The sequence below is a fragment of the Equus przewalskii genome, chromosome 4 (genome assembly GCF_037783145.1).
Source record: "Equus przewalskii isolate Varuska chromosome 4, EquPr2, whole genome shotgun sequence".
Taxonomy (NCBI): Eukaryota; Metazoa; Chordata; class Mammalia; order Perissodactyla; family Equidae; genus Equus; species Equus przewalskii.
In genome coordinates, this window is record NC_091834.1 from 71,220,192 (window position 1) to 71,241,639 (window position 21,448).

At 36.9% G+C, this 21,448-nt stretch overlaps 1 long non-coding RNA gene across 1 annotated transcript; it reads left to right on the forward strand.

The window, feature by feature from the left end:
• Positions 1–1,113: 1,113 nt before the first annotated feature.
• LOC139083059 (uncharacterized) lies at positions 1,114–2,429 on the forward strand. Its single transcript, XR_011539560.1, has 2 exons — positions 1,114–1,255; positions 1,852–2,429. It is a non-coding gene; the product is annotated as an uncharacterized lncRNA (long non-coding RNA).
• The last annotated feature ends 19,019 nt before the right edge of the window (positions 2,430–21,448 follow it).

Here is a 21,448-nt window from a genome sequence, read left to right on the forward strand (position 1 = left end):
CCACACCGATTCATTAATCATTCTTCAGTCTATTGAGAAGCATTAACAAGTTATGGGGCTCTGGAGGCCTAATGATGTAGAGGCCTAATATTAATCATGTGAAAGCTGATTACACAAATAAAATCAGAAAGAACTCAGAGTGGCAGAAAAATTGTGGGGAATTCTGAGTATTTCTCATCCCAGATTCTCTACTGAGTACCTCACATTACCTTCTCAGGAAACAAATGTGACTGGTTAGATAATTGCCTAGTGGTTCTCCTAGTTTTAATTTTATTGCCATTAAAAGACATCTCCTTTGATTTGGGAATATTCTTATTTAGTCAGTTTTAGCTTTCTCATCTTCCCCGTCCCAAAGATATTACAGATTATGAAAGGTAATAATGGAAAAATTAATGTAGGTTTTCCCTGTAATTGACATATAGCCTGGATCATGGAGGAGTCTATACGTAGTCTATTTTCAATATCAAAGGAGGACCCTAGATTCCTGAAATATAAACACGTGGAACCTCTCTTAATTTCTCCTCTGAGTATTCTGCCATGGAACGGGGAAGGGTTTAAATTTGAGAATAGACTGACAGATATTGGAATAGTGGACCTCTTAAAACTTAAAGAAAGAAAGATATTCTGTTTTGGTTTTGCTTTTTTTCCATAAAATTTTAGGCCAGGACAATGTTTGTGTCAAGGTGTGGGGACATCTTATATCTAACAAAATTTCCTATGAGCTGTCAGGTAAGATTGATCCTCTCTACCCTAAACCAGGATTTAAAGAGACATTGTTATTAGAGAGATGAGTCCTGGTACTGCCACCAATAACATTTAGTGAAGGCTTATTATACAGCAGGCACTAAGGTACTTAAAGCAGAAATCAGAAAGAGATGATGCAATCTTATGTTTCAAAAAACTTAATTTCTAAATGAGTGAAGTAGAGAAGAGACAACTGCATGATAAATTAATAAAAATATGTACAGGTTGCAGCAGGGGAGGAAATCGATTCTATGTGGTAAAAAGAGAGATCAGAAATAATTTACAGCAGAAGTTACATTTGAGCTGAGTCCAAAGATGAGAAGGCATTTGCCAGGGAGACCAGGAGAAAACATTCTAGGCTGAGCCAGCAGAATCAGCCAAAGTGTGAACTATTAAGGTCCACTGGGGCGACTGTTAGCATTTCCTAAAGGCTGGTGTGTAGGGTAAAGTTGACGATCCATAAGGCCTTATACCATACGAAGAATCCTGGATTTCTTTTCCTACAGAAAAAGTAAGCTGATCAAGATTTGGGTTTTCTTAAAGATGAATTGAGAGCGGTTTGGAGGTTTGATTGGGAATGACAAGAATTAAAGCAGGGAGATGGGTTAAGAGGAGATTGTACTAGTCTAGGTATGACAGTGGAGTAGCATGGACTGGGCTGCGGCATAGGGATGCATGGTTAGGCTTGTTTACTCGCAAATATAATATTGTCTTAGCATTTTTATAGTTGTCAATCCGATAGAATTTTCTGGTGTCTTATTATAATGTCCACTTATTTGACTATCATTGAGTATATTAATTCTTTGTGATTTTTCTCACATTCTGTGTATTTTTTTCCAGTTGGGACAGTGTATGGCCGAGACTTCCAGCTACCCCCAGTATCTTCTTTCCTTCTTTAGTTAGGAATAAATCCACACATTTTATCTGGGTACATGGTCATTGAGATAAAGGCAACAAGTTCCAGCCTGCTTGGCAGATAGAGTGGTCCTGTGACTGCTTTCTAGCTAGTGGATGTGAATAGTATTGATATGTGTGGTGTCTGGGTTGTGCCCATAAAAAGAAAGAGGGAAGGATGACCTCTACTCTCCTTTCCCCTCTTCTTTCCAGCTGGAATAAGGACATGATGGTAGAAACTGGAGCAACCATTGTAGCCCATGAAATGGAAGATGCATGTTAAGAATAATAGAACGGCAAGCTAGGAGGAGCCTGGTGTTCACCACTGCCCCATGGAGCTGCCATGTCAGCCCTGATACCCTTGTGCTCAGATTACACGAGGGAGAAATTAATTCCTATGTTGTTTAAGTCACTGTTATTTGATCAACTGATATTGCAATCACACCTTTATCCTTATAAATATGAGACATTAGAATTATTATTTTTAATTTACAAGAATTCTGTATGTATGTACGCATATTTAATTTTCTATGTATATATATATATATAAAATATGTGAATCATTTTTTTGTTATAAATGTGTAACACTTTTCCCCATTTGTCCTTTTCCTTTTACATTTTTAACTTTTTTGGGCAGCTAAGACTCAAAAACTATTTCTTCTGGAAACTATTATAGTTTCCCTTCATAGATGACTATTTCTTCTCTTTTGTCTCTTCTTCTCTCGTCCTTAAATATGTACATTTCTTAATATGCTGTCCTTGAATACCATGTCATTTAAAAATAAATTCTCTCCCCGAGTCTTCATCTACTTGTACAATTTCAAATATTATTACTCAAGCATATATGGGTCTGAAATATACTTCTCTAGTCTTAATCATTCTTCTGAGCTTTAGACCACTAATTGTCCATTTGCCGTCTCTGCTACAATGTACCGCTGGCACTTGGTGTTTGACATGTCCAATATCATATTCATTGTCCTCCCTCCAGATCACATCCTTCTCCTTACATGTCAGTTTTCATTAATGGTACCAACATTCTCTAAGATACCCGGACTTAAAACTCTAGAGTCATCTCATTCTCTTCCTTTATTCCTTATACCCAGGCAGTTGTCAAATCCTATAGATTCCATACCTGGATGATAGTTTACTACAAATACTCTAATTCAGGCTCTAAAGTATGTTACATCCTTGTCTAGGTAACTGATAAATTTTTTTGTAAGAGATTCAATTGCCTCAGCTTCCTATAAATCTAGTACTGGGGTTGGCAAACATTTTCTGTAAATGGCCATATGGTAAATATTTCTGGCTTGAGGGCCATATAGTCTCTGTTGCAATTACTTGACTCTATCCTTGCAGCATGAAAGCAGTCATAGACGATTCTTAAACAAATGGGTGTGGCTATGTTCCGATAAAACTTGTTTACAAAAAAAGGCAATGGACTGAGTTGGCCCAGAAGCAACAGTTTGCCAATCTGTTCTAGCCCGGGTAACAAGAGGACAATTCCTGGCCCTCAGATAACTTCTAATTTAGACAAGTAGGGAAGCAAAACATAAAGAAGCAGGTAAATAAATGACCAAGACTATGACCCATTTCGTTGCTGTAGTAAATGTTACAAAGTGAATGATGTGGATGATATGACAGCGAAGGACTAAGAATCTCTTCTCTTTAATATCAGATGGTCAGGGAAAGATTCCCTGAGGAGACGATATTTGAACTGAAACCTAAATAATGTTCAAACTCTGGGGAAATATATCCGAACAGAGACAGAAGTCACCCTGTACTGTGAAGGAGATTGATTTCTTTAAGGAACTTGTTAGTAGGAGAAGAGGTAGGAAAGGTTTCAGAGGTGGGGGGACACTTCATGGAGGCCTTCTTCACAAGCCATGATAAGGATTTGGGGTGGTATTCTACATCCAAAGGAAAACTGCTAGAGGTTTTAAGGAGGGAAGTGAGAAGTTTTGATTACCTTTGGAATGAATTATAGAGGGGCGAAACAGGAAGGCAGGAGACCAATTAGGGGGATATTGTAGTCGTAGCAGTTCAGTCAAAGAATGACTATGTTTTAAGTGACCCTGTCATTAATCTGGTTGCAGTGGAGATAAGGGGAAATACTCAGAATATATTTCATAGGAAGAACAAATAGAACTGGATTTATTAGTTTGAATTCAGTAAGTGAAGGAAGGAAAAAATAGGGATCTCTTCTAAGTTTTTGACTTGAACTATGGGGCAGTGATTTCTTGCTGAGCTGGAGAAGATTTGGGGAAATGTTTGGAGAAGGGTAAGGAATGGGCACAGGGGAAATCAAGAGACACTTTTGACTGTGTTATGGCAGATGCTGCTGAGATGAGAAGAAAGATGTAAGGGTTAGATTTTGTGAGGGGGAAGTGATTGACCTTGGCAAGAGTGACTTTAGCAGAGTGGTTGGAACAAGGCCCAATTATAGAAGGTAAAGAAAAGAGGGGTCATAAGGGAGTGAAGGCAGCAAGCATAGATACAATTTTTGAGAACTGTTGCTTTAATTATTTGTTATGGTACCTAACAAGGTGCTCTACACAAATGAGATTCTAAATAGTATTTATTAGTTGCTACTTACAATAGAAGTGCTTGAATAACAGAAAAGAAAATGATAGCTCTCAGTGTTTTAAAGAAAAAAGAGGACAATCATAGATATTCGATTCCTGTTAAGAAGCTGTTACAAGTCTATGAAAAATTAATGGGTAATCATATAAAAAAATCACAGTGTATTGGATGGAAAACATTATGGCCTTCAGAACAATATTTATATTGACTATGTTTCTTTCTTTAAGATAGTGGCATACTATAGACTAATGAGAAAAAATCCCATATTCTGCACTTCATGGAGGCCTTTAACTCATTCCTTTATTCAAAAAATAACATCTGAACATCTACTGTCTGTCACATTAGGCTGAGCAAAAGATTTTACTGTCTGTGATACCCAAATGTACAGGTGGGAAAGGCATGGGTTTAGTCTAGATTAGGTAGGTCCCAAATGAAGAAGGCATCCGCATCATCCTGGAAGTGATATCAGAATGTTACCTTTGGGATTGTCTTATTTTTATAGTTAGCTATTTGATATTAGGGTTACAAAGACAAATAAATGAGGACCTCTGACTTTGAGGAATTTATAATCTAGTTTAGTTTGACTGAAGCATAAGATTTATAGAGGAAAAGAGTAAAGGATATTGTCTGAAGGATTGGTAGGGCCAGACTTGTGGAGGATCTTGAAAAGAAGATAAGAAGCTTGGAATTTGTTCAGTGGGCAGTGGGAAAGCTGTGAAGATTTTTGAGCAAGAGAATAAAAAGATGATAATTGTCAGAAGGACAAACAAGTGGGTCCTGGAGCAAATTAAGCCTGAACTATTGCGGGAAGCAGAAATGATAAAACTGAGGCTGTCCTACTGTGAGCGCATCATGAGAAGGCAGGATTCTTTGGAAAAGACAATAATGCCAGGAAAAGTAGAAGACAGCAGGGAAAGAGGAAGACCAAATTTGAGATGGATTGACTCCATAAAGGAAGCCATAGGCATGAGTCTACAAGAGCTGAGTAGGACATTGTGGACATCACTCATTCACAGAATCTCCAGGAGTCAAAGCCGACTTGATGGCACATAACAACAAGAATTGTTCTTTAAGAAGATTAATCTGGCGGAACTATCAATCAGAGAGAGAGAAAACCCAGAAGCTGGGAAATAAATTAGGATGTTAATTCCATTTAATATTCCTATGTGTCCAGATAAATAATCTGGTACATTATACTGTCTTTAATAAACGAAAATATTTTTCAAAGATCTTTCAGCCAGCTATGAAATATGTGTTAAAAAGAAAATAAAATATTCTTGGACTGTCCCACTTCTATTGTGAGCTTATTTATTGATTAGTAACAACTAGGTGGACACTTAATCTAATGGATCACTGCTGTTTTTCAGCTCTTGCTGTGTGCCAGGCACTGTCCTATGTGCTTGACAACATTGTTGCTGATCTTTACCACAACCCTATGAGGCAAGAATTTTCACCCTTTTTCTACTCAGGAGGAAATTTAGTTCTATAAAAAATTATGTAACCCATCTGAATTCACCAAGCTAAGGGCTCAAACTCAGTTCTGTTTCACTCCAGAATTTGTACCTTAACTCTTAAACACCTTACCATTAGAGTTCATTGAAACGGTAATTTTTTCCTCTAGCAATTCACATAAAAATTAGCTTTTTAGTATCACTTACAGCTCTGACAACACCAAGTCAAACATTTTGTTTATTGTTATTTCGTTTGTTGTTTTCTTCAAGTTTAAGTTTGAAATTAAGTTGATTTTCTTTTTCCTCGTGAGATTGTGAGGTAACAGCACACAAGTGAGGCATGATGCGGGCTTTTAGAAATGTATCTGAAACCATATCAGTATCTGCCAGTTTGTATAAATAGAACCTGCAAGTCCCTGTGACATTAAACAGTGGTCAGATTACATGGCTGGGTTCTTGAGGAGATTATGACGGCCTTTTTCTGCAGAACATGAAGGTTATATTTAGAACCAGTGTTTATTTCACTATTAGGAGTCTTTTTTTTTTTTTAAATAAAATTTTGCACTGTGAAAACCTTTTCTACGTGGAGTTTAAGGAGAATAGAGTATAGTGAAAAACCAAAATATTCAGTGAATATCTTCTGTGAATACAAATGGATTATCCTCTTTTTATAATACTTTATGTTAAATGTGTGAAACCATTACTAAAATTGTTCTGAAAGAAGGAATATAATGCCAGAGGTTACAGGTGACTTAAAGCTTTCACTCAGCAGTTCTCTCTTTATGGGTGTGCTTTGAAGCATGCCATACACGAGAAACAACAGCCAAGTGCATTTCTTAGTTCCTAGGTAAGCTAGAACTCTCCCAAAGCACAGCTTCTCTGATAAGCTAGACCCAGAAGCTTACTACTCCAGGTCTTCCTACCTCCTACTTCTACTCTCTGGATCTAGAACACCCGGGTCTTTCAAACAGACTCTAAATTTCCTTCCCCCATCAGTCTCATGGAGTTGGGGATACCCACCCGACCACAGGCGGAGACACTAGCACAGGGAGGACCTGTTTGGTAGCCTTGCCTCTATGGGAAACACTTTCATGTCTGCTTCCTATAAGGACGATAAAAAAGCACAATAAATGGTGGCACAAAGGAAGGTCTAAATCTCCTTAGCCAATAATGGGTGAAGGGGAAGAGGGGCTCCTATCTGGCTGCCTATTAAGGCACAGCAGCACTCTCCACTTGGGAAGCACAATGACTATCACAGGCTCTAACCAATTGCATTAGCAGCCTTCCTTTGGTGAGGAGATAGCAAGGGAATGGATAGAGAGTTGAAAGAAGTCTCTCTAATACTCCCCTGAGTGGGAAGAGGTGTGAAAAGTCCATTCTCACTATGGGCAGAGGTACTATATGTTCACAAAGTCAAAACACAAGCAAAGGGAAGAATAGTCTTTGTGAAACAACTATACCCGATGAAGCGGTGGTGAGAGCGGTCTTGAAAATCAGCCTCAGCATAATAAACACATTCAAAATATCCAATTCCCATATAATTATATTTTACCCCTAAGAGATAAAGTGTAATTAACAAAAATAGAAAAATGTGAGTAAAAAGGGTAATTATGGCATTTAAACATTGAAAACATGACAAACTTTCTACAGAAGTAAATAATTAATTTACAGCCAAACATGTTAGACACAAAGAAGAAACTAAAGAGAAGAGGTACCCATCAGTATAGCTAGTGATGGTAGTTACCATATGTTGGACACACAGAGTGCCAAGCCCCTGGTTAAGGCCTTTACTTGCTTTTTCTCAGTTAATCCTGGAGAACCATATGCCTAGTAATTCTTAGTATTCTTAATTTACAATGGACAAAACAGAGGCTTTGCAAGGTTAAAACTCTTGGCCAAAGGCACAGAGCCAGTAAATGTAGGAGCAAGGGCTGATGGGCGTCAATTTCCGCACTAATATCAGCTAGTTTGAATGATTTAACACATTCATCAGACTTAAAAAAAGTTCCGGCAAAATGTGTAAAGGTGAAAAGTGTCTGTGAAAGTTAATTCTGAGGAGTCTTTAATAAGAGAGAAGATAAGCACCCCTTGGTTAAGTTAAAATTATTTCCTAAGAAAGCTTTCTGAGAGAAAGACTCTTCTGATTTCTCTTTTTGTGCATAAATTTGAGGAAAGTTGATGTTTGAAAAGTCTAATCTAAAGTTTCAACCACTGCAGGTACAATTTTAAGTAATTTCTGCAGATATTCACAATATTCACAATGATACAAAACAGGAAGAAAAAGTTAACGTCAAGGCAGCTATTTCTAGGCTTTCAAAGATAAGCTTCCGGATGAATCCAATATGCTTGAGCCAATAGTGTTCCCAGCAAAACAAATTAAATTTCATTAGGTCTTTTCAGGCCTCAGGATAAGTGATAATTCTGAGTGATACTGGTCTCATGCAATATCATGCTTTATGGCTCAGCACCATAGAAACGCAAAGGATATCTGGATTATCTGTTTTATCAGAGCTTTGGACATAAAATTTAGATGTGCATGGTTACAGACAAAGTGCACACTCCAGAGAAGTTACTGACTTGAGTATATGAGCTATACATTTCTTCTGAGTGAACGTAGGTTATCTCAACTTTCTGAATGACTGAATCTTCAAGGCAGTCTTCATCGCTAGCTCCTAAAATGCTCCTGCACGGTCCTAAGCGATAGTAGAAGATATGACCAATCCTCCAGTAATTCTTATGAGGTCTGTCCACTAGAAACACGAGGCTCTTGTTTCCAAAATCTGTTGGGAGAGATCAATTATTTTATTACAGAATGTTTAAAAGGCAATACAAGTAGTAGTGCTAACAATAGTGGTAGTGTCAGTGATAGCAACAGTAGTTTAAAATGACTAGAGCCAGATTATGCCAACTGTGCAAGGCATTGTATAATTTGACAAAAAGTTTTTAAGCATAACTGAGAGTATGTCAAAGTGTAGCGAACAGTGATTCATTCATCCATTCTGGTCAGTTAATACTAAGTGACAAAGATGCAGTGGTAACAGCACAAAGTCCCTGCCTTATGGAGCTTACAACAAAGGGGAGGGGAGACAATAAAAAAGTAAAATAAACACATTAATTAATTAATGATATAATTAAAAATTGTGATAAATGATGCAATGAAAAAAAGGGGATATGGTAAAGCAGGGAACTGAATTTCGGCCACTTTTGACAATGTGATCAGAAGCCTCTCTGAGGAAGTGACATTTTAGCTTGCTAAGAGCCTAGGCACACAGAACAGTGAATTGCAAAGGTTCGAAGGCACGTAAGAGCTTGTCTTGCTCAGGGAAAAGAAATCATTGTGGTTGGGAGTGAGATTAATAACATCAGAGATGTAGCAGAAACTGGATCACACTTGGCCTCTGGGAAAGCTAAACTTAGTTTTGATGCTATTAGACAAGATTTCATTCCACATGCAATGGGAGCCATCAATGGTTTTGAAGGAGACTGAGGATTTGATTGATATTTTCAAAATCAGTCTGGCTGCTAAGAGAACAAAGTCAAAATGACACAAAAAGTTTCTTCAAGAGTCTAGACAAGAGATAATGAGGCTTGGAGCAGAATAATGGCAAGGATGATGGAGAGAAGAGGATAGATCCAAGGTACACTTTTAGCAGCGTTGTTAGGCTCTACTGATGGTTAGATGTGGGTGTTGAGGGAAAGGGAGTGACTTCTTTCCCTTTCTGGGGTTTTAGTTTGAGAAACCGGGGGATGATGGGACCATTTATATGAATGAGGAAGGTTGAGAGAATAAAATTTGAGCTCTGTTTTGGACATTTTGGTTTGTGATACCTATTAAAAAGTGATATAAAATGTCAAGTAAGCACCTAGATATACTAATCTTGAAGTCAGAGAGCATGTCTGAGCATCACACAAAACATCAGAGAATACCATGCAAAAAGACCCTAAGTAATTTACTCTTCAGAGATCTCACACCCCACGCATTCCCCTATGCATGCTCTCAGACGCCTCCTTAGGGGCAGGGGTAAGGGAAGAAGTCCACCTGAGCAACTGAGCTAATCTTAGGAAGTCTAACATTACCTTAGCTTCATTACTATTTAAATTATTAGGAATGTAAAGGATATTGGATGTTTGGTTAATCTTTTTCCTGCTAAAGAGAAGATGGAGACTTGTATGGAAGTCAGATAATCTATAAAAAAGATAAAGGAATTTGTTTTTTTCTCTAAATATCCAGATTGTACTGTGAGTTAAATTTACAACCTCATTCTACATTATAGAAAAGTTATTCTGGTTGTGGAAACTTCTTTTTTCGAACAGCTCACTTCTCTTGATGAAATGTAGGGACGAGGCAGGCACTCACGCTGCAGGGAAAGGCATAGGGCAGGATGGAATGATGAACCTAGATGGAGCTGCGTTTGTTTATAACACTGCCTTGCTTTTGGAACTTACCCCATGCAAGTTAGAACCACACGATAAATTAATTCTTCACAAGCTGCACTACTGATCTTCAGCAAATGCAGAGTCTATTAATGCAGTTTCTCTAGGTTGGCAGAAACATTGTGGAGCTTCAGATGTTTCAAATAAGAGTCTAAATGTCCCTGTGAAACAGCAAACTCCTTAGGCTGTGGCATCACATGTTAAAAATCTCTGGACCTTCCACCTCAGGGAAAAGATTCTCAAACCCATTTCTATTTATCTGGATTCTAAAACACTATGTCAAAGCAGGTGCTCTTGTGCTGGGAATATACAGCAGTGCATTTTGTAGAGTGTTTACTCTTACCGCTGTTCACTGAGTCCTTACTATGTAAGTGCTAGTGTACTTTACCTCATTTGTTTCTTACAATCGTCACGTGAAGTGGATAGTACTATACTCATGTGGTAGTGCAGATGGTAATACTGAGGCTGATAGAGATTAAACCCGAAGTCAAGCGATTTAGGGTGTTAGTATTAGAACATAAACCCAGGTCTGTCTGACTCCAAAGCCCATGTCCAAGACACATTTCATTGAGGGAATGTTATGGGATCAAATTGGGAATTTATTGAAAGGAATATCAGATAAAGAGTTTCCAGAATGTCCTCTGTACTGAGGTTTATTTATTTATTTATTTATTTATTTATTTTAAGGATTGGCACCTGAGCTAACAACTGTTGCCAATATATTATATTTTTTCTTGCTTTATTTCCCAAACCCCTCCCGGTACATAGTTGTATATCTTAGTTGCAGGTCCTTCTAGTTGTGGGATGTGGGACGCCGCCTCAACATGGCCTGACGAGCGGTGCCATGTCTGTGCCCAGGATCCAAACCCTGGGCCGCTTCAGCAGAGCGCGCGAACTTAACTACTCGGCCACGGAGCTGGCCCCTGCGCTGAGGTTTAATTGCATATCTATTTAATCATTCAGACACGTTGTATCTCATATTGTTTTGTCAGTGAAGCTTTGACCAAGTGGTCTGGGCAGATGTCTCAACTGCTTTATTGCAAGTTCAGCCCAACTTATTCACTGGCTTATCCGTAAGCAATATAGAAAAATTACTCTAAGATCAGTCAAATTTCATCAGAAAGAGAAAGTGCTCACTCAATTCCTGGCTTTGCGTGTTCTTTATCCTCCACCACTCCTTCTTTGCCTCCCTAATCCCAACATTACTTCCTTGTACATAAGATACCGAGCTCACCCCAGTCCACAGATAGGTGCACCTGGCTGTGTTTTCCTAATACCGAGTGCATGAATTCTATCATAGCATTTATCACATCATATTTTCTATTTAGTTTCTAACTTCACACTGGATAGCAGATTTCTTAGCCACAAGACGTTTCTGGATCTTATTTGACTTTAAATCCTCAACGTCTAGTCTAGTGCTTGATATATATTAAATAATAGGATTGTAGGCATAGATGAGTGAATGAAGGAATCCACCAAATCAATTGAGCTTCAGTCTAATTATCTCAGATGTCTTATAAAAAGAAAAGACAGGCAACTTAATTACTCATTGGGCCAGTGATCTGTTTACAACTGATGTAGGTCTAGCTTAAGAATTTCAAATTCTCTCAATGCTTCTGATTAAGTGATAAACCAAGAGAAAGAAAATTTCTACATCAAGAAATATTCATCACCATGAAAGACACCAAATCTGCAAAGATTCGTTTTTCTGAAGAATCAGAAAGAATATTGATGTAGGCTTCTCTTGGAGAAATACACATTAAAGTTACTTTATCAGTGAAAAAGAACCTATTTTAAATATGTGCATTGGATCAGAGTGCTTACATATAAGGCTTTATTGAAATTTTTTCTAGACATACATCTATATTTTAAGATGCTGTGCCTGCTGCCATGATTTCCAAATTTTCTGCCATCTGTTGCTATTGCATTTTACCTACAGGGAATTTTGGAAGCTTCCAGACTAATTAAAACTCCATAATTGTCGTCTGAAACGTTGTTTGCGATATTACCTTTAAACACATTTTTCTTAGGTAACTTGTTGAACCATATTACTGTTTTTCTTTTGCATAACTTTCTGAAGACTGTGTTAGGGGAAAGGACATTTTTCTGCAACTGTTTAACTTTTCAGGATATCTATGACAGCTCTCATTCCAAAAGGGATAGATTTTTATCTCATTAGAGTTAAGGCATTTTTAAGGTATTGGTTTTCTTAACAGAGGAAATAGAGAACTTATGCCAAATGTTTCACAAGTCAGGTCTCTGAGATAAAAGAAGATCCAAGTGTATTGATTCTTTCTTAACAATCTAATTGAGATATGATTACAAGCAATAATTGAATATATTTGAAGTGTACAATCTGATGAATTTTGACATACATATATATGCCTGTTAGATCATCACCACAATCAAGGTATTAAACATATCCATCCCCTCAAAACTTTCTTGGTGTATTTTTTTCCACTCTTTGCTTTTACACACCACTAATTTTCCCAATTTTGTTTGAATTCTTTCTGTCTCTCTTGTGCTCTTTCCTTGAGCCATTTTCAGGGCATTTGTTCGTGAAGTTTTTCTTTATTGACGTTCTCTCTGTGTGAGCTTTGATCAAACCTAGCTGTAGTTCTCACCTCACTGTTTTAGATTGTCTCAACACGCACACCGTTTAGCTAACGACGTTGGCTTGTTGTTGCTGCAGCCCTACTGGGGTGTGATTGTTTTTTGATTTTAAGATTTCTCATTTTATTTCTAGTCTTTTGTTCTTTCAGAGTATGTCCATAGGAGTCCAGAAACATCCTGCCATTTCAGTCAGGAATTCAGTAACATCAATCAAAACTTTAGTCAGACCTCTATGAGTTATAAAGATACAGATAATGTGTTTTACTGAAATGACAGAAAAAAACAGATGGTTTGGCATCTGAGGCCTTGACAAATCTATGGTGATCATGACTCTGTTCTTTTTATGGTGTCTTCTATTGTCCGTGCTGTTTATAGTGTAGATTAAATTCGATTTTCTGTCCTAGCCATTCATTCTTTTGCTTTCTGTCTTTGCCATATACCTGTACTTTCTGGTACCATCTGAACCCTCTTCCCTAATGATCAGAATTTGAGAACTTCCATGAGCCACTTCAGAGACATGTCTCAACTATATGACAGGTTGGCCTTTATTGTGGCACTCAGCTCTGGAAGGATTGTTCTAAAGGATCACTAGATAGCATATGACTATGAATAACAACAATGTGAATTTGGGTTGCCACTGTAAAAGAAAGTTCGGCAAATCACAAGGGTATGAAGTGAAATGAGACACAGACTGAGGAGAGTTGACTAACAAGAAAGTCTGAACCCTATAGAAGGGAACAAGCCTAGAAAAATTCCCCAAAATTCCCAAATGCCAAGAGCTTTGACACCTGTTCACCCAGTTCTTGCAGCTGTAATTTAAGTATCTTATCGAAGAAGACCGGTCATTCAACTTCAGCTTCTTATATAACTGCTATATGCCTAATGGTTTGTCCTGCATTTTCTCTATATTGATAGACCAGCACATTTGGGAAACAATTCAATATACCAGCCTGGGATTTTTTCAATAATTATTGTTGGTAATCCTATGTTTCCATTTCTTCTAATTATTATTAATTATTAATTATTATTATTCGTTTATTATTATTATTAACTATTATTATTCATATTATTGTTATTATTAACTATTAATTATTAGTTCAAAAAGTACGTACTGAGGGTTTACTATGTGCCATTCATTCTACCAAGTACCAAGAATCATTCCTGAGTAAAGTAAACAGACTCTTCTCTGGTGAAGGTTATGGTCTTATGCATAAATAAATTTTATCATTAAAAAATATTGAGAAAACCAATATGGTGTGTAAGTCCAGGTACATAAAAACCTGGATGTAATTCTGCTCCCAATAAATTCTCTGATACTAACTGGGTGTTCTACAATTCAACTCAATTCTGACACTACCTACCTGAAGATAGCATCAGATCCCACAGGTTAAGGGCTTAGTCCTACAAGATCATGATCCCCGCTCACCCCCCTCCGCCACTTTAGACACCAGTCACGAGCCCAGGTTGTTACCTATGCTTCTGACCACCTCGCTAGAGATTGGCGATTCCAACAATCTCGTCTTTGGGTTTGATTAACTTGCTAGAGTGGCTCACAGAACTCAGAGAAACATTTTACTTACTAGATTACCAGTTTATTATAAAAGGATATAACTCAGGAAGAGCCAGACGGAAGAGATGCATACACAGGGCAAGGAATGGGCAAAGGGCACAGAGTTTCCATGCTCTCTTCAAGTACACCACTTTCCCACTACCTTCAGGTACATGTTCACCAACCCAGAAGCCTTCAAATCCCATCCTTTTGAGATTTATGGAAGCTTCATTACATAGTCACGATTGAGTAAATTATTGGCCATTGGTGATCGCTTCAACCTCCAGCCCCTCTCCCTTCCCTAGAGTTTGGGGGGTGGGACTAAAAGTTTCAATGCTCCAATCACATGGTTGCTTCCCCTGGCATCCATCCTTAGGTGCTCTCCAAACGTCACCTCATTAACATAAACTCAAGTGTGGTTGAAAGGGGTTTTTGTTATGAATAGCAAGACAACTTTATCACTCTTATCATTTAGGAACTTCCAAGGATTTTAGGAGATCTGTGTCAGAAATGGGAATGCAGACTAAATATATATTTCTTATTATAAATCCCAATATCACAAATGCCAAACAAATGGTTGAAGTCAATATTAAAACTAGTATTTGACAGTTTTTTAAAAATTACTTAATCATTCAAGCAAAACTGCAACCAAAACTGGCAATAATTGCGTGAGAATAAATCCATTTCACCTCTGCCCATTACACCTTCAATTTAATCTCAAGCGTAGTGCAGTATGGTTGTGCCCATAGCCTGTCAGTTGATTTGTGTACTCTTGATTTGACTAGTAGAATCTTCAGTATTCACTTAAGCTCTAGTAAGGGTGAGGAGAAAATAGAGAGAGGACATTTCTCTTTAAAAAATATCCTGAAAACTAAAATCAATCACTTAATCAGGCCACACTCTAGAAGATTTTTTGTTTTATGCTAGAAAGTTAACTTCTAAATTAATAGAAAATGCACAGAGAAGCTGCATTTTAATGTTCATGAGATATATATTTATAGTCTAATTCAGTAAATTGGATGCTCATACCCTGGTCATTAATCCATTAACAAGAAAGGATCATAAATCAAAGGACATTTTAGCTAAGTATTAAAGATAAAGTGTGTTTTTAATTAGCTTAATAAATAGGGTTTTTGTAGCCAAAATTTTTGAATTTTACATGAAGTCCTGGACTGTGAAAATTTGGAACTGACTTTGTTGCCACTATTTTATAGACACATTTATAGGAGGTGGGAAGGGGAATTGATTTTATCTTCTAACTTTTACATTAGCTGCTTTTTTGTGGGCTTAGTTTAACAGCCTGTTTCTCTGATAAAACTTACTTGTAAAAGACTAGGTTGGACAGACTTCTTACATGCTCACATAACACCCAAAATGTAGTCCTACTACAGGCTGTACCAATCTGTGTGTTTATTGCCTTTTTGCTTGCATTGCAAGCTTGTCATTAGTCATAAACTGTGACATCAACTTGATCTTGCAATATGATCTTACAATATAACTTGATTGAGTGACTTATTCTACTGTATCTCTAAACTTCAGGCAAGTACTCTTTTATTCCCCCTTTAGAGATCGTCTCCTTGACTCTACTGAAATTTCTAATCGCTTAATCCTTTCATTTCATGCAGGCCTTTTTTTTTTTGGCCTGGATATTCTGGACTCCTACCATATTCAGCACCCATTGGTCATCTATTTCAATATTTCTCTTCCCAGAACTCTAAACCTCCATACTTTATGCCAAAGCTAGTGCCAATTGCAACCCTGGGTTACTTACATTATTTACTTTCTCCTCTTTTTAAAGATTAGCATAGGAAAATTTATACAAATGAATCTGTAGCTCTACTCTGCTTTATATCCAACAAAGGGCCATTTTAATTACCGATTGAATAGCTCCACTTGGAACTCTTTTATAGGCCCTTTGAAATTACTATATCTAATGCTGAACTAATTTCCATCCCTTAAAATTTACCTCCTTTTCCACCTACATCTAGTTAATGACAGAATCTAGTTGCTCAACCCATGTTCAATGAAGCCATTTGACTCTTCTCACCCTCAAATTCAGTTGATAACTAACTCATGATTGTTGCATATCTGAAACATCTCTAATATGTGTCCCTCTTTTTTACAGTCATTGACCCTGTCCAGATTATTATTACCTCATGCTGGATTACTATACTCATCTCCTAACTGGTCTCCCTATTTATCTATCCACAATAACCCAACTCAACTGAACACTACCAGGCTTCCCTTTCTAAAATGCAAAGTAATTTCCTTCAATATTTTGTTCTACTTAAAAGCCACTGATAATAATTTATTGATGAAAGAATAAAATTAAAATTTATTAGCATAGTATAAACTTCCCTTTATAACCTGCCTCTACCTAACTTTCAAGCTACACTTACTCTAGTCTGATACCTCTCCCAGTGTACATTTTAACTGTATCAAACTCTGGTTCTGAGTCCTGAAGCAGGGCAGTAAGTTGCGAAGGGAAGATGAATGAGAAATGGGCCGCCCGGAGGTGGGATGATCAAGAACAAACAGGAATCTGCAAGTATTAGCAGTAACCCATGAATGAATTGGAATCCAAGCCTCCAACTTCAACGCTGAGGGTGACCTACCAGAGAATCTGCTGCCTTTCAGCAAAAAGCCAAACTGGCTCAAGAGTCAGATAAGGATGCGATCTATTGGACAACATCAGCTGGAGGTGTTATTGACTTGGTGGCTACACCAAACCACCAGGTTGAGCCAGCAGATAAATGGCATCATGTGTGAGCTGCTGTCTAGCATCAACCTTCTGAGTGTAAAAGGAATATGGCTGCTGTCTTATTTCTGTTTTCCAAATCTTGTAGAGAAAGTTTCTGGTGTTGCACATTAACCTGGAACTGTGCAGAAAAGTGATCAACATTCTTTTGGGATCAAACCTAAAGGATTCCAGCTGTGCACATATTTATATGCACCTCATTTTATAGGAGATGGACTCCTGAAACTATTTTTTAGAAATAAAGCACACATAAATATTTAAAGTTAACTCACTACTTAAAATAATTCTATAGTGAATGCTTACTGAAAAGTGTATATTATTCTAGATCCTTCCTTGCCAACCTTTTTAGTGTTATCAGTCTTCATAATTTTAGCCTTTCTAATTCGTGTGATTGCATTTCTTTGATGACTAATGATGTTTAACACCCTTTCATAAGCTTATTGGCCATTCACATACCTTTTCTGGGGAAGTGTATGTCTATTTGTCCAATTTATAAATTGGGTTGTTCATCTTTTTATTATTTCTTTGTGATTATTTATATATTGGTTAGATATATATATTGAGATACTTTCTCTCATGCTATAATTTACCTTTTTTATTTCATTAATGGAGTGTTTTAATAAGCAGAAATCTTCATGTGATAAGCTCCATTTTTAAACTTTATCTTCAGTGCATTTTACATCTTATTTAAGAAATCTTTTCCTGTCTTAAGATCATGAAGATACTCTGTTATGTTTTCTTCTAGAAGCTTTATAGAGTTAGCTCTAATATTAGGACTGTAATCCATCTTGAATTAATTTTTGTGCAATAAGATAAGATGTGAGATAAGATTTGAGCCTGAACTTTTTTCCCATTTCTTAATTCAGTTGTTCTGGTATTATTTCTTGAAAATACTTTTCTTTCCTTATTGAATTGCCTAGGTGACTCTGTCAAAAATCAGTTGACTATTTTGGTTATTATTTCTAGATTCCTTATTTTGTTTTATTGATCTATTTGTCTATATTTACACCGAAATCACACTGTCTTGATTACCGAAGCTTTATAATAAGTCTTGAAGTCAGGTAGAGTCCTGATCGTTCTTTTCCAAGATTTTTCAAAGTCCTTTGCTTAGTATATTAGTTTTCTATTGCTGTGTGACCAATTACCACACACTTAGCAACTTAAAACAACACCATTTATTAACTCACAGTTTCTGTGAGGTGGAAGTCCCGGCGTGGCTTATCTGAGTGCTCTCTCAGGCTCTCACAAGGCTGCAAGCAAGGCATCAGTTTGGGCTCATTCTAATCCTAGGCTTGGAGTCCTCCTCTAATCTCAGAGTTATCAGGAGGCATTTTCTTGCAGCTGTAGAATTTATGCTGACTTGCTTCTTCAAGCCCAGTAGAAGAATCTCTCTGAACTCAGGGAAGGCCTAAGCCCTCTTTAGTTCAGCTAGCTGAATAACATTTTCTTTTCTTTTTCTGGCCTCAGCACCTTGGCACATTCTCTTCTCTTTGCCTGTAATAGTCTCCATATAGGTAATATCTATTCTTCTGTTCATCAGGTGTAAGCTTACATTGTTTTTAATTTTATTTGGAAAATTTTGAAATAGAAAAGTTGTAAGAATAGTACAAAGAATACGTATTCGACTTCCACCTAGATTCACTGTTTCTAAATATTTCATAATTTGTGTATGTTGTCATTCTCTGTTTCTCTTTCTGTCTTTCTGTCTCTTCCCCTGTCCTTATCTGTCTATCCATCCCTCTATATATCTATTTCGGTTAAACTATTTCAAGATAAGCTACAGTCACTGTGATCCGTCACCGCTAAATAACTCAGCCTGTATCACTTAAGAATAAGGTCGTTCTCTTAGATAACTACAGTACGTTATCAAATTAAGGAAAATTAATATCAACAAAATACTATCATTTAATATATACCCCATGGGTAAAACTTGCCAGTTGGCCCCATGTTCTTTATAGCAACTTTATTTTGTCATCCAGGATCCAATCCAGAATTTTGCATTACACTTAATTGCCATATTTCTCTAGTCTCCTTTAATCTGGCACAGTCCCTCAACCTTTCTTTGTCAACAATACTTTGATGTTTTGGGGAAGTCCAAGATAACTCTTTGGTTTTCTCAATGATTGCCTGATGGTTGGATTTAGGTTATTCCTTTTCGACAGGAATACCGCGGAAGTGATGTTGTGTGTTCTCAGTGCATCACATCAATTGTCCCACATTTATTGGTGATAACTTTGCTGATTCTTAAGTGGGACCTACCAGATTTCTCCACTGTAAAGGTACATTTTTGTTTCCATTTGTGAATAACAAGTGATTTTTGGAGATATAAGCTTAAATTTTACTTTCTTGATTTCACAATCTAAACCATGTCTCCACAATATTGTAATCTTTGGGAGGACCTGGTATTTGTCAGTGTATTAATTGTGATTTCTATTTATTTGTTTATTGTGTCTGTTTGTTGTAGCCATTTCTCTGAATGAATTGTGTCTACGTTGTTCATTGTTATATTCACAGTGCCTAGAACAATGTGTGGCACAGAGTGGACGCTAATAAAATAATTACAAACAAGTGAATGAACGAATAGATAATTACATTTAGGAAAACTATTTAGTAAAATAGTTATAGGATTTCTTCATATGGATGATAGAAATAAAGTTTGTAAGACTTCATTTTAAACCCTGTCTATGTTTTACTGATAACTTTGTTATCATATTCCTAGAGAGTTAGACAGAAGATGATGCTATTTTTCTAAACTGGACATTTCTCTCTAATGCACATCTTGTATTCTGAGCAACACAAACCTGTAAGCTGAAGAGAGTAATCAAAATGGAAATCTTACCTCTTGAATAATAGGTTCAGATTTTTTTTAGGAACAACAAATCCAGTTGATTGATAGTCACATCTCATCCGTAATGTATCCAATGTTAGAAAATCTTTCTGCAGATTGGTATAGAACATGGGACATGTTTTTAGACTTGTAGTTTGTCATTCAATTCAAAGACAGGTCGACTGTAGAGAGCTGTCAAAAATTATTCTTGGTAACATTTTTTTAAGTCACATATTATAAGGTTTTGAAATAATGAAATTACTTTTATTTTAGTCTTGAATTGTTTTTTGCAGAAACTGATTTGTATGCTTACAAATCATTTTTTTCCGTAGAATAATGAGTTCCTCATTGCCTTTCCACTGCCCTCCAGGTTCACCTATTTCCTTCCAATACCTCCACTAAACATGTAGTTATACTTCAGAGCACAGTAAAGAAAAGGTGTGAATTTGATAACAGAAGTTTTTTTAACCTCCTTCTGCAGGTCTGCTATCTTCCATAAAAGAGCAACCTTTGATTTAGCAACTCAGAATTCTCTTGGAAAATTCCATAACAGATCTTCACCATTTTCTGCTAATACATTAAATGTCATTGCAAAACCCTATGGGATCTGATGAGTTCTGAGACGTAAATGCTATATTTTATAACCTTTGAGTTTTTATATTCCTAGCAAGGCTGTCCCCCTACCCTCAACAGTCCCTGTCTACAGAATTGGAGGGGCATAGAGTACTCCATGTTCTTGGTGGGATCAACTTTCATCACCATTGTTTAACTCACTGATTTACCACTACAAACTGCCTGAAAACTGTCTCAAGATGAAAACTAAAATAGGAACTTCTCCCTAAGAGAATAACTCCATCTTGTCCTCCATTTCTCTTTACATCAGTTAACAGACTTAAGAAGTCCAAGGCTCATGGGCATCTCTCATTACCCAGAATCTCTTTTCCACATGGCTCTGCATATTCCATAAATGGACCCTTATTTTGCTGTAATTGGAAGCCAGCCTTCTCTGCAGGCTTTTCAGGTGGTGGAATCTCACAAATTACTAGAAGTGTGTGTAAGTCCACCTTTTGTCATTGCTCTTTCCAGATACTGTCCCTTCACCCTCCATAATAAGCCCAGCTTTCATTCTCATGTTATCAAGCCTCAATGTTCCAGTTGTCTTCATTCCTAATGGTCACCTCCTCCCATTTGTTAATGATAATAACATCTGGTTCAAGATCTCTTTCTTCACCATTATTTTCATTCTCAACCTTGGTAATTTCAATTCCATGTGTATCATCTATATAATAAAATCCAATACTCTGACTTGTTAATTTCTCAACCTGCTCACATCTAGGGATTTTTTCCCTCCACTTACCTCAGATATATGTTCTAATGTATTCCAGGTCTTGTTGTATGCACTAATTACAACCCATCTAACATCTTAATTTCAAGTACTCATGTCTTTGACAATCAACTCCATCTTTCCATCTTACTTGTTGTAGCACTCCAATTCCAACTACTCTTTGACTCGATTCAGAACTAAAATATATTCATCCTATTAGCTTTTTACTGTCTTCCACATTATGTAATCTTTTCTTTTCTTACACAGAATTATA